A 12,748-nucleotide genomic window follows, 5' to 3' on the forward strand; every position below is an offset into this window, starting at 1 on the left:
ACCCATAAGTCAACCCCTGTCCACTTCCTGTTTTGTTGTGAATAACATTTTTTTGGAACACAGCCACTCCCATTCATTGACCGTCCTCTGTGGCTACCTTCTTGTCACGGGTCAGAGCTAGGTAGCTGTGACAGAATCCGTGAGTGAGGAGTAAGACAGACTCACAGGCAGTTAGTGCAGGTCCCTGTCCTAATGCGAAAAGAGCAGAGTCCCTTTAAGAGGGACAAAGCTCTTGCTTCTTCCCAGAGGCTGCCTTCAGCAACACTTGCAGGTTTTTTGTTTTGTTTTTTGCATTTTTCCCAATAAAACAATTTATTACCAAAGCAGAGTGGTGCCACCGCCAGGAGGGTCCCTGCTGGGCTCCGTCCACACCCCCTGCAGCCACCAAGGAGTCAGCCCTGAAGCTGGACAGGGAAAGGAGGCACTTCCCATCATGCGGAGAGCAGCTGCGGCCTCCCTGACGCTGGGGGGGCGCCCCAGCAGTGGGCAGGAACATGCATTCCAGGGATTTGTCTAGAATTTTATCTGTAATTAAACAGCAGGCCCCAAGTCACATTATCTCTTCGTTTTCTTTTAAAGATTTGTTTCCGACTGCAAGTTGAAATTCTGGGTTACCTACTGCACCTCTGGGAGGTCCGGGGGCCATAGGGCAACACACACAGCTCCGGCGGCAGAGCCTCCAGACTCTTCCTCAGCATGGCGTGGGGCCGTGTCTCCGTATACTTGAGGCCCACCACCACCTTCAGGTACTCCTACACCCCCTGAGGGCCTGATCCGGAGACCACGCAGTCCCACCAGGGGCCCTGGGCTGTCCAGGAACTTCTGTTTCTGTTTCATGATCTCCCTGGTGTTGGGCAGGCAGTGTGTCCATGGCAGAACCCTGCAGAGCCTGCTGGCCTACAGCCCTTGTGCAGGTCCGTGCCGATGAACTCGAGGTCCCCCTTGGGTGGGCTCCTGCTGCCTTCCACCTGGGCAGCAGCGGTAGGTGAAGCCGTAGCCCCCCGGGGTCACCTGGCTCAGGTCGTCTGGGTTCACAAGGATATCCGGAGCTGTCCCATTGCCATGAACATACTCATTCTCACGGAGGAACTCCAGGTGCCCAGTGGTCTGCAGGCCCCCTGCGGCACACACACCTCTGACACCACACGCTTCAGGGGCTCCTCCCCAGGCTGGGGAACACCAAGAACCTGCACTCCTCCTGGTGAATGCCAAAACCCACGCAGGTGGGGACAGCCAGGAGGGGTTGGGAGCTCAGCTTCCGGTCCTTGTCCACTTGCAGAGGCTTGGCGGTCCGCCGAAAGTTCTGCTCATTGAACAAGCATCCGGCCTTGGCATCCAGTTTTGAGTGAGAATCGGTGTTTCTGGGCATTCGTGAGGCCAGGGGTGGGCTCAGCTTCCTAGAGGACGCCCTGGTGGTCGCTGCTCGCGAGGGCTCCCCGCTCCCAGCACTGCCCGCTCTGGTCGGTCAGCACTGTCCCTACGGGTAAAGCCTCAAGCGAGGCGGTCACCAGCCTCCACTTCAGTGTCTGCGGCTTTGCCTGGTCGTCTGCGGGCTGCTTCCGGGGGCTGGGGGGTCTGCTGGGGGACCCTGGGGGCCTCAGAATCTTCAGCCACCGCCCAACAAGACGGAAGAGTGGGATGAGTGACGGTGCAGGACCATATCGCTCTCTTGGGAGAGCCTCGGAAGGCTTGGAGCTCGGCTCTCCCCTGGAGCCTCGGCCGGCCCGCGGGCTCTGGTGCGGCTCCGGTGCGGCTCCAGGGCTCCACAGCTCCACAGCGGGGGCAGAATTTGACCGACGCCACCGGCTGGGCAGAGGCAGTCTGCACTTGAGGAGCGGTCTGGCGGGGCCCTGGGTGTTGCGGGAAGACTCAGGGCCCTCCACCGGCACTAGGCCTCACCTTCTCGGTCCACCAGCGCAAACTTCCGCTAGCGCCAAGGGCTCCGCTCGCGCATCCTCAGTCCTGCAGGCCGACGACGCCCCCTCCCCGCGCTGTACGTGCCCCGGAACTCCATTTCCCAGACGCCTCCGCGACAGACCAGCCCTCTGACTGGGAACGCGCTTGGTGTTATCATGAAGGCTGGCTACACAGGGCTGCAAACTCCAGCCCTCCGGTGGGTTTTATCTCTGCCTCAGATTGGTTGTTCTTCCAGCCTCCTAACTGGTTGTTCAACCCTTGATCTCGTCCCGCTCACTCTTTTCCTTCCTTCTCCCTCTGTATAGCATCAGTTCTGCTCTGGCACCCCCTCGGCAGTTAGGACTGCTTGCAAAGACCTCTAAAATCACAAACCATTAGAAATCTTTAGGAAAAGTGTGGTTCTTTAGGAGACGTGGAAGGTCACTGAGAAAGCCAAGCATCCTACAAGAAGCGAATGAGGGGCCGACGCTGTGGTGCAGCGGGTTAACGCCCTGGCCTGAAGCGCCGGCATCCCATCTGGACGCCAGTTCGAGACCCTGCTGCTTCTCTTCCGATCCAGCTCAGGCCTGAGAAAGCAGTGGAGAATGGCTCAAGTCCTTGGGCCCCTGCACCTGCGTGGGAGACCGGGAGGAAGCTCCTGGCTCCTGGCTTCAGATCAACTCAGCTCCGGCCGTTGCAGCCATCTGGGAAGTGAACCAGTGAATGGAAGACCTCTGTGTGTAACTCTGACTTTCAAATAAATAAATAAATCTTTAAAAAAAGAAGAAGGAGGAGGAGGAGGAGGAGAAGGAGAAGGAGAAGAAAAGAAGAAGAAGCGAATGAAACACACGCCATTTGGAGTTTCCCAGCAGCCAGCTGGAAAAGAAACCCTACATCCACACAACTGAAGCAACATGACTTGCCTTTCAAGAAAGGCAGACTCATTCCTTTCTAAAACAAGGGAGTCTTTTCTCCCCAGAGTCCTTCGTAAGAGACTATCATGCTACGTAGTGAGCATGATCTTCAGTACATTGTAGAATAAATCCTCTGAAAATTCTCACCAGGCTCAACCTATTTATTCAACGTGTTCGGCAATATTTAATTCAACACTCAACAAATATCCAAGGAGTATCTATTGTGGGCCAGGCATTGTTTGAAGCATGAGGGACACGTTGAGGAACAAGACAGGCATCAAGCCTGCTCCCTGGAGGTGGTACAGTCAGATGGCATCCGACCAAAGATCCAGTGAAAGCATTTAAACTGGGACTAGAGGGGATGTGTCACTCCCAGAAGTACGGCTTTCAGGGGATCTAATGACAGTCAGTGTGATGCGAGAGAAAAGACACTGGGCTACATTGGGCTCGCAGCCTGTGTTTTCAGAGTGCTGAGCACCTACAAATATGTTTCAGCAGATACACTCTGTGATGCATTCATAGCCAAGGGGTTTCAAAAAGTTCATGGAAAATGCGATCGTAGGATAATATGAATTTCTCTGAACTCTTCAAAAGCCTGCTCGTGTAAGAGTATAGACATAATAAAGGTACAAGTGTATTATTAAACCTGCCCCTCTCTTGTTGCCTTCACTTAGCTTCCTCCTACAGCTATGAGCCGGCCGGCCCCTGCACACTGAGTACTGAACTCTTCAGAGGAATGGATGGACCGCAGCCTGTAAGCAGTTCCCTTCCATAATGTTCTTGGACCTTGGTCATGTTCATAAGGAATTTTTTTAAGGTTTATTTATTTGACAGGCAAAGTGACAAGAGGGGGAGAGACATAGAGGAAAAAGAGATCTTCCATGTACTGGTTTACTCCCCAAATACCAACTACGGCTAAGGCTAGGCCAAACGGAAACTGGAAGCCAGGAATTCCATCCAGGTCTCCCATGTGGGTGGGAGGAATCCAACCAACTACTTGGATCTTCTTCTGCTCCCTTCCCAAGAGCATTAGCAGGAAGCTGGATAAAAGTGTGGAATAGCCAGGACTAGAACCAGGCACTCTGCTATGGGATGCAGGCATCCCAAGCCATGGCCTACCCTGCAGCACCACAACACCTGCCAAGAATTTTTTTTTTTTTTAGAGAGAGCGAGAAAGAGAGAGTAAAATAGCTTCTCTTCTGGAACAGATGCCGGGGACCAGCAAATACCTGGTGGAGATCCCTCTCCCAACCCCCAATTTGAAATCCCACAAGAAAAAGAAAAATGGGCTTTTCAGGAATTTCAAGGGTAGCAGAATAAAACAGTAGGGATCAGTCCTCAGTAATCTCTCTTTAGATCTAAGACTTTGACTTTCTTCAATTCTCAGGGAGATCGAATGAAATTCATTGCAGCAAGCAGAGCCCAGAAATTCCACACGTCTCTGCATCACATTTTATGGAATGAACAATACTCGCAAGACTGGAGGCTTCTCAGTTTGCGATCTGTGGATGCATAACCTGGAAGACAGGAGGGGGGACTGAAAGCTGAGAACCCAGAGGGGAGATAAAAGTTCAAAGTGCTCCCATGGGAAGACACTTTCCTTTACAGCCAGCCAGAGAATGTGAGAGAGAAGGAAAAAGGGAAAAAAAAAAAAATACACAAAGAACACGCCTGCCTAAAGTGCTCGCACAGGAAATGATGTGGGATCACCTCCATGCAGTGCAGCCACGTCCTATGAGGATACCTCAAAAAGTTCATAAAATAGAATGAAAAGGTACGTTTATTTTGGTGCAAAAGAATTTGAAATCATAAATACCAGGGTCCTCAAAGAGTTTGTGGAAACGCATAGTATGAAAAAACTTCACTGATCTCAAAACTTTCTTGCACCAAAATGCAAGAAATCTTATCTTTCAATGCCACTGCTGCACAGTCTGTCTGAAGCGCTCTGTTTTCAGCACCCAGCTCACCCAGAGCATTTGTGAAGGGGCGGCTACACTATGAACTGTGATTTCCAGCACCCCAGCCACTCACAGCCTCTGATCCTGTGCATGAGAGCTCTGAGTTCTGGTATCAATTAGCATATAATCTTTATGTCTCACCACACCCAAGTGAAATATTTATCAAAAAGGAAAGGACTTGGAGAGCTTGCAACAGAGAATTCTGCTTCTGATTAGGTCAGCGTCCAGCATGAATGTTGGCCCTGCCAAGGAGCAGGCTCGGGCTGCTGCAGAAGTCACCATTCCCTGGGAGAAGATGAGGGGCAGGAGAGAGAAAAAACTATTATTCACACAACGTCAGCTTTGTGCCAGACTCTGTCTGTGCTGTCTATCACCAATAGCAAATTATTCCAAGGTGTAGCAGCTTAAGCGTTCACTTGTCACAGTTCCTAAGGTCCAGGGAGACTATGCAGGGCATAGCTGGGTGTCTCTGACTCAGGGTGTCTCACAAGGCTCCGACCAAGGTATCAGCAGGGGCTACGGTCACTGCAAGGCTCGGCTGGAGGAAGGTCTGCTTCAAGTTCACCACTGTGGCTGTTGGCTGGAGACATCCCCTCCTGACATGTGGGCCTCATCACTGGACAGCTCATCCATGGCAGCTGGCTTCCTTCAGAGCAAGCAAGCTGATGACAGAGCAGGAGAAGGCGCCCAAGGGAGAAGGCATTGTCTTTCTACAGCCTCATCTTCCAAGTGCCATCCCATCACCTTTGCCATATTCTGCTCATTAGAAGCAAGTCCCCAGGCCCAGGCCATGCACAAGAAGAGGGAACCACACAAAGGCCCAAATGCAGAGAGCAGGGACCACTGGGGTCAGAGAGAGGCTGCCAAGCCCACGGAGTCAGACTTTTGACATGTTTATTGAAAACGAAGAAAGTGTTGCTGGGAGTTTTATTGCCCTCAATTGTGCAGGCTTTCCAGCTGAGACCATGGGAGTGTGAACAGACAAAAGACAACCTTCCAGCTTTGTGCTAGAGCCTGGATCCAGACTGAAGAACCCGCACACTTCTGCACCATCACACAGTGAGAAGCGGGGAACCACAGCGACTCTCTCTTCTTTAGCAGTTTCAGGCTTGTCTTGTAGGAAACCAGTATCTTCAAAGGGCACATGAATGCTTCATGGGACACAATCGCTTCCCACAAAGTTGCTTGTTTGTTCTGTTTTGTTTGTAGCAGAAACTCATGTAAGTTGTTTTGCATGGAACTCTAAAAAGCAAAACACATCAAAACATCCACCCTGGTTCAAGTGGCTGGTCGGTTAGGGTGGAGTGGACTGGGGTGTGGCCATCCACTTAACCTCCCTCTCTGACTCCTTAGAGATCCAGAAAGTTGACTTGAAAACTTCTCAGTAGAAACTGAAGTAAAATCTACAACTGCAAAGTTTGAGAGTCAGAAAATCACCACCGACCAGCTGGGAGGTGCTGGACACTATATGTCCCCCAGTCCAAGCCTCTCTCTGTCATCGAGAGTAGCAGGATACTAGTGATTCTACTGCCATGGACAGACACTGATAGCAACTCCAGAGAGAGCTCTGGGAATGCCCTTCTTAGTTAACAAATAGCAGTAAGTATTTTTAGACGGGAGCGTTATTAAATACCATGATATTATTAGCCTTGTCTTCCAGAAAGAGGGGAAAGAAGGCCAGAATCTTAGATATCAAGTAAGATTGATGCTGTGGCATGCAGAAGTCATGAAAAGAATGTTAAATCCTACACATGAAGAATGAGTCACTGGAGTCAATGCTACATAAAATGAGATAAAGCCAAGAGGTTATAAAGAGTGGGTGCTTGTGCAACATTGCCTGATAAGAACTGTCACAAAAGACACTGCCAGAGCTATGAGAGGGCCTCCATTCAAGAGAGAGATGCTAACCAGATGTGACACTTGGTATTCTCACACCTGATGCTGCAGTCTACCTATGGTACAGCATCCAAATGGAGGTGCTAAGGATGTTCTTCAACCTCTTTGTACAAGAGAAACAAGGATTAGGTTTTTAGAGGATTGACTCAAAATTGTGGGGAGACAAAGCGACCAATGGCATCCTTTTAAAAAATCTGGACATTGTCAGCCAAAGCTGCCTGACGTGTCTGGGGGACAGCAGCAGCCACGTGGGGTGTCCTGCAGGAGACAGAGCAGTGTTCACTCTTGGACAGCCTCCCGCAGTGTACACAGCTCACTGCCTGCTTCCCCTACTGGAAAAAAAGAACGTCACTGGCTCACCGGCAGCCACACGGGGCAATGCCAAGCCATACGAATTGATACCCAAGGTGTTACTCTAAAAGCTGCATCGTCTTTAAATCCAGACCCCTCTGGAGAACCCACACAGGACTGCTTACACGTTATTGAACAAGTGTATACTAGCAGACCGACCCTGGCTGTTGTCCCCTCAGGGACCCTAAATTTGAAACTCTTCCTGCAGGATGGGCATAGCTTCCAAGATCAGAAAAAAAAATCAAAAGACTAGATATGCAGTGTTGGCTCTCCAGGGAACTTGGAAGCAGAAGCCATTGCCCCCAGGTATCTTAGCCCAAAAGGCTGAACTCACAGCCTCACCCAAGCTCCATGCCTTAGAAGAGGTAAGAGAGTAAACATGTGTGCTGACTCTAACTCAAGAAAGAGGAATGTTGATAGCCTTAGCTTCCCCCGGGAGAGATACAAAGATGGACTTTGTTTCCTCCCTTGGGTTCAAAGAAGATGGGAAAAAATATATAAAACTCTGTCAATTTCCCAAACCCATCTCATAGGTGGATCAGCTATGTCTTCCATTGTTCAGATCACCGGCTATTCATCTTCGTCCCAGGGATAGGGATGGAGAGGATGACTTTGCACTGACAGATTATACTCAACGTGCCTTCAAAGACTGCCACACAGCCAGGTTAATGCTACGTGTGAGCCCACACTAAGTGTTAATCCATGGTTCTGGCCCCTGGTTTGAGACTAGAAGTCCCTGGTGGCAGAAACCACTCATCTTTCTGGCTTGCGTTACAGGCATAGGAGTATTAGCATGCTGTTGCTTTCACTGTCGCTGTAGAAGAATAATGCACCTGCGAGGTAAAGTGTGTGGCAAATAGCTGGGACGAGCCCTGTCACGACTCAGAAAAATCTCCCCCGGGATTACACGTTGTCTTGAAAAGAAGGTTTGTGGCTTCCTCTCCTCCAATCCCGAGGAATCCGACTTCACCTCTTAACAGCAGGAAGCACACAGAACTGTCATCACCCCTACTCCTTTGGGACTGAGGAGTCACAAGAAATAGGAGGACTTGAACCAGAGCCCTGGCCACCCACCGTCTCCCCACACCCCTCCCCAAGCTTAGCATTTCTCTTGTGCTGTTTCCGCTAGAGTTATTTCGCCAGCTTGAGGGCAGTAACGCAGCTGTCCTACCCGGTCCCTAATCACCAGGCTCTCAAGGTCATTCATTTCGCCTATAGATAACATCTTGCTTTTCAATCTTGTCTACAGGCATTTATTTTCCGGGATCCCTAGGCCCTGAGCAAAAAAAAAAAAAACTGCCACCTGCCTGGAGTGGTGCCACCGTCAACATTCCCTAAAAAACACAATGTAGCTGATCAACGCAAGAAGGGTCGTGAGCACTGCGGACCTTCTAAGAACTTGGTCACAAACCAAACACACACCCCCCAGTGCCAACTTCGGTCTGGAAGAAACTGTACACCGAACCCCTCAGGGAGCCCAGGCATAAAGCAAGAACTGTGTGGCTCTTTGTGCCTTGCAGTAAATACACACTTTCTTTCACCACTCCACTTTCAGTAACTGACCGATTGTGCGTTGGGCTGGGGGTGGGGGTGGCAGGTTTGAGGGTTTTATAGCAACACCTTCAACCAGTTTTGGGGTATTCTATAACAACGGGATGTTTGTTTTCTGGCCATAAATTGGTAACTGATACAAGACTGGACAAAATATACGAAACAACTGATTTTGGATGTAGGCATCAGGCAAGCAAGTTTACCGTGAGATGAGGCCCATGGCAACTGAATATTTCAATATTTCTGCCTGGGTAAATTCATCATGAACCTCATTGGATTAAGGTGACAAAAAACGGAATCGAAGGTGAGTGAGGTGGCTGGAATTTTTAAGGCAACATACTAGAAATAAGATGTCTAAGAATGTGTCTGAGAGACATAGGAGACCACTTAAGGTCTTTGGCCAAATACTGAGCCCTGAATACACAAGGCAAGACTCCAGGTGGCCAGGAAAGGAACAAAGAACAAGGGAAAAGGAGCTGCTGGGCAGCTTGAGGCTGACCTGCCTGAGCTCACGCGGTGCTGAGAGCCTCTGTGCTCCAGCTGCAGCGATGAGAGATGTTGTTCAGCACCTGAGCAAGCTGGTAGACAGCGCAAAGGGGCCACACCTCAGAAATAAGCCTCAGCTAGCCCTAGACTCACCCAAACACAGCTCTCGTAAATCCTTGCATGAATTAAGAGATCCACAAGTAAATCAACTTTCCACTGGAGCAAAACAGAACACTGTGGGATGAAGAAGGCATCAAAACCCAGACATCCAAGCACGTGGCGCCCATGCAGTTCAACATACCACAAAAATAAATAAATAAAAATGTTCAAAACCCTTACACGACATAGGAAAGGCAGAAATGAGATGTGCACCAATAAAGCAATTAATCAATAGATATAGACTCAGAAAAGACAGAGCGGATGGAATTAGAAGCTAGGGAATTTAAACAGCTCTAAAATTCAAAGTCAGATGTAAGGGAGAACAAATAGGAAATCTCACTTGAGAAATGAAAGCTATGAAAAAACACTTAGGTGTATCGTAACCTTTTAGCTTTGCTAAAATCCAAATCACTGACCACACCAAGTGCCAGTGAGGATGGGGAGCAGCAGGAAGTCTCACTCATTGCTGGTGGGAACGCAAAATGGTACAGCCATTTTGGAAGGTAGTTGGATGGTTTCTTACAAAGCTAAATCCAAATTCTTCAAATGACCTACCAGTCACACTCCAAATGAGGTTTATCCAAATGAGCCACATAGTTATTATGTATCCATGAAAACCCGAGTATGAATGTTTATAGAGACTTTATTATTTTTTTTTTTGAAAGGCAGAGTGGACAGTGAGAGAGAGAGACAGAGAGAAAGGTCTTCCTTTGCCGTTGGTTCACCCCCCAATGGCCGCTGTGGCCGGCAAACCACGCTGATCCGAAGCCAGGAGCCAGGTGCTTCCTCCTGGTCTCCCTTGGGGTGCAGGGCCCAAGCACTTGGGCCATCCTCCACTGCACTCCCGGGCCACAGCAGAGAGCTAGCCTGGAAGAGGGGCAACCGGGACAGAATCTGGCGCCCCGACCGGGACTAGAACCCGGTGTGCCGGTGCTGCAGGTGGAGGATTAGCCTATTGAGCCGCGGCGCCTGCATATTGAGGCTTTATTTGTAACTGCCAAATACTGGAAGTAACTGGCAGATCCTTCAATCAGTAGGCAAATAAACCAACTGTGGCACATCCATACAGTGGGGTATTAGTCAGCCATAAGAAGAAATCAGCTATCATGTCACAAGAAGATATAAAGGAACCGTAAATGCCTATTGTTAAGTGAAAGAAGCCAGTCTGAAAAGCCTCTGTAATGTGTGATTTCAACTACGTGACACTCTGAAAAGGGCAAAGCTACGCAGAGAGTGAAAATATCAGTGGCTGTCAGGAGTTTCAGGGGAGGGAAGGAGAAAAACCAGATAACTACCTGAGGTCCAGGAGATGTTAGGGTGTTGAAACACATAGGCATGATACTGTCATGGCAGATTCGTGATACTGGGCATTTGTCAGGCCGCACGGAGATACACACCATACAGAGTGAGCCCCAATACAAAGCGTGGACTTACTTAATGATAATGTGTCATTAGTGGTTCACCAGTCATAATCAATTCACCACACAGGGGAATGCAGGAGGAGTACATGGGAACTCCTTGTAACCTAAAACTGCTCTGAAAATAAAATGCATTAATTTTCAAAAGAAACAATGGAAATTCCCAAACTAAAATACATACTGTCGGAAATAAAAATTCCTCTGGATGGATTAAATAGCAGATTAGACTCTGTGGAAGATATTAGTAAGTATGTGGATGAAATACTAAAAAGTATCTAGGGGCCAGTGCTCTGCACAGTGGGTTAAAGCCCCGGCCTGCAGTGCCGGCATCCCATATGGGCACCAGTTCGAGGCCCAGCTGTTCCACTTCGCATCCAGCTCTCTGCTATGGCCTGGGAAAGCAGTAGAAGATGGCCCAAGTGCTTGGGCCTGTGCACCCATGAGGGAGACCTGAAGAAGCTCCTGGCTCCTGGCTTTGGATTGGCACAGCTCTGGCTGTTGCAGTCATTTGGGGAGTGACCAGCAAATGGAAAACCTCTCTCTCTCTGGCTCTGCCTCTCTTTAACTCTGTCTTTCAAATAAACAAGATAGGCCGGCGCCACGGCTCACTAGGCTAATCCTCCGCCTTGCAGCGCCGGCACACCAGGTTCTAGTCCCGGTCGGGGCACCGATCCTGTCCCCGGTCGCCCCTCTTCCAGGCCAGCTCTCTGCTGTGGCCAGGGAGTGCAGTGGAGGATGGCCCAAGTGCTTGGGCCCTGCACCCCATGGGAGACCAGGAGAAGCACCTGGCTCCTGCCATCGGATCAGCGCAGTGCGCCGGCCGCAGCGCACCTACCGCGGCGGCCACTGGAGGGTGAACCAACGGCAAAAGGAAGACCTTTCTCTGTGTCTCTCTCTCACTGTCCACTCTGCCTGTCAAAAAAAAAAATTATCAAATAAACAAGATAAATATTTATTTTTTTAAAAAAAGCTATCTTAAACAAAGGTATTAAGAACCTAAACAAGTACACAGTCTCAATCACAAGACAGTCTCAAATAGTCTAATGCACAGGAAATTAGAATCTCAAAAGGAAAAGAGAAATAGTAGAGTAGGAGAAATATTGGAACAAAAATAGCTTTGAAAATGCTAAGTCTGATGACTCATATCATCTCATAGATAGGGTAAGGCAAATAAACCCCAAAAAGGATAAATAAAACCAGAGAAAAGGGAACCCTGGGATAGTGTTGATGAGAATGTAAATTAATACAGCCATTGTGGAAAACAATATGAAAGTTCCTCAAAAAACCTGAAGATTAGAGTATTGTATGACTCAGCAATCGCACTATTGGGTGTTAATCCAAGGGAGATGCAATCACTCAGTTGATGAGACATCTGCACGTGTCCACCAACACAGACCACGTGTCCACCAACTGATGAACGGCTAAGGAAAATGTGGTACCCGTGCACGAGGGAGACCACTCACAAAAGGATGAAATCGTGTCATTGGCAACAACGTGGTTGGAACCGGAGGCCATCAGACTATCTGATACCATCTTGTGGTTGAGACTGTGCATTTATTTAGGTTCTTACTGCCTTGTTTAGACACTTTTTAGTGTTTCATCCACATTAACAAGCCTAGCACCAAAAGACAAGTACAACATGATCTCACTCATATGTGGAATATAAAAAAGTCAGTCTTTAAGAAATTAAGAGCAGAATGGTCGTTACCATAGGTTGGGAAGAGAAGAGGAAAGAGAGATGGGAAAATGGTGTCTAACAAGTACAAAGAGCACCACACCTAGAAAATACATTAATGATATAATAGACTTTTTCTCTCATTTCTTAATTTTTAAAAAGATGATTATTTAAAGCAAAATACTAACAATGCATTTTGATGCTTTAATGTATAGAAATAAAATGTAGCAACACAATGGCACAAAAGAAGTAAGATAAAACTGCACTATAATGCCGTGATTTTTTTACATCTTTTTTTTTTTTTTTTTTTTTTTTTGACAGGCAGAGTGGACAGTGAGAGAGAGACAGAGAGAAAGGTCTTCCTTTTGCCGTTGGATCACCCTCCAATGGCCGCCGCGGTTGGCGCGCTGCGGCCGGCGCACTGCGCTGATCCGATGGCAGGAG

General features: G+C 48.7%; 1 pseudogene; it reads right to left on the bottom strand.

The window, feature by feature from the left end:
• Positions 1–611: 611 nt before the first annotated feature.
• Positions 612–8,222, bottom strand: LOC133747718 (inactive serine/threonine-protein kinase VRK3-like; annotated as a pseudogene).
• Positions 8,223–12,748: the final 4,526 nt, after the last annotated feature.

Source organism: Lepus europaeus, chromosome 19 (genome assembly GCF_033115175.1).
Source record: "Lepus europaeus isolate LE1 chromosome 19, mLepTim1.pri, whole genome shotgun sequence".
Taxonomy (NCBI): Eukaryota; Metazoa; Chordata; class Mammalia; order Lagomorpha; family Leporidae; genus Lepus; species Lepus europaeus.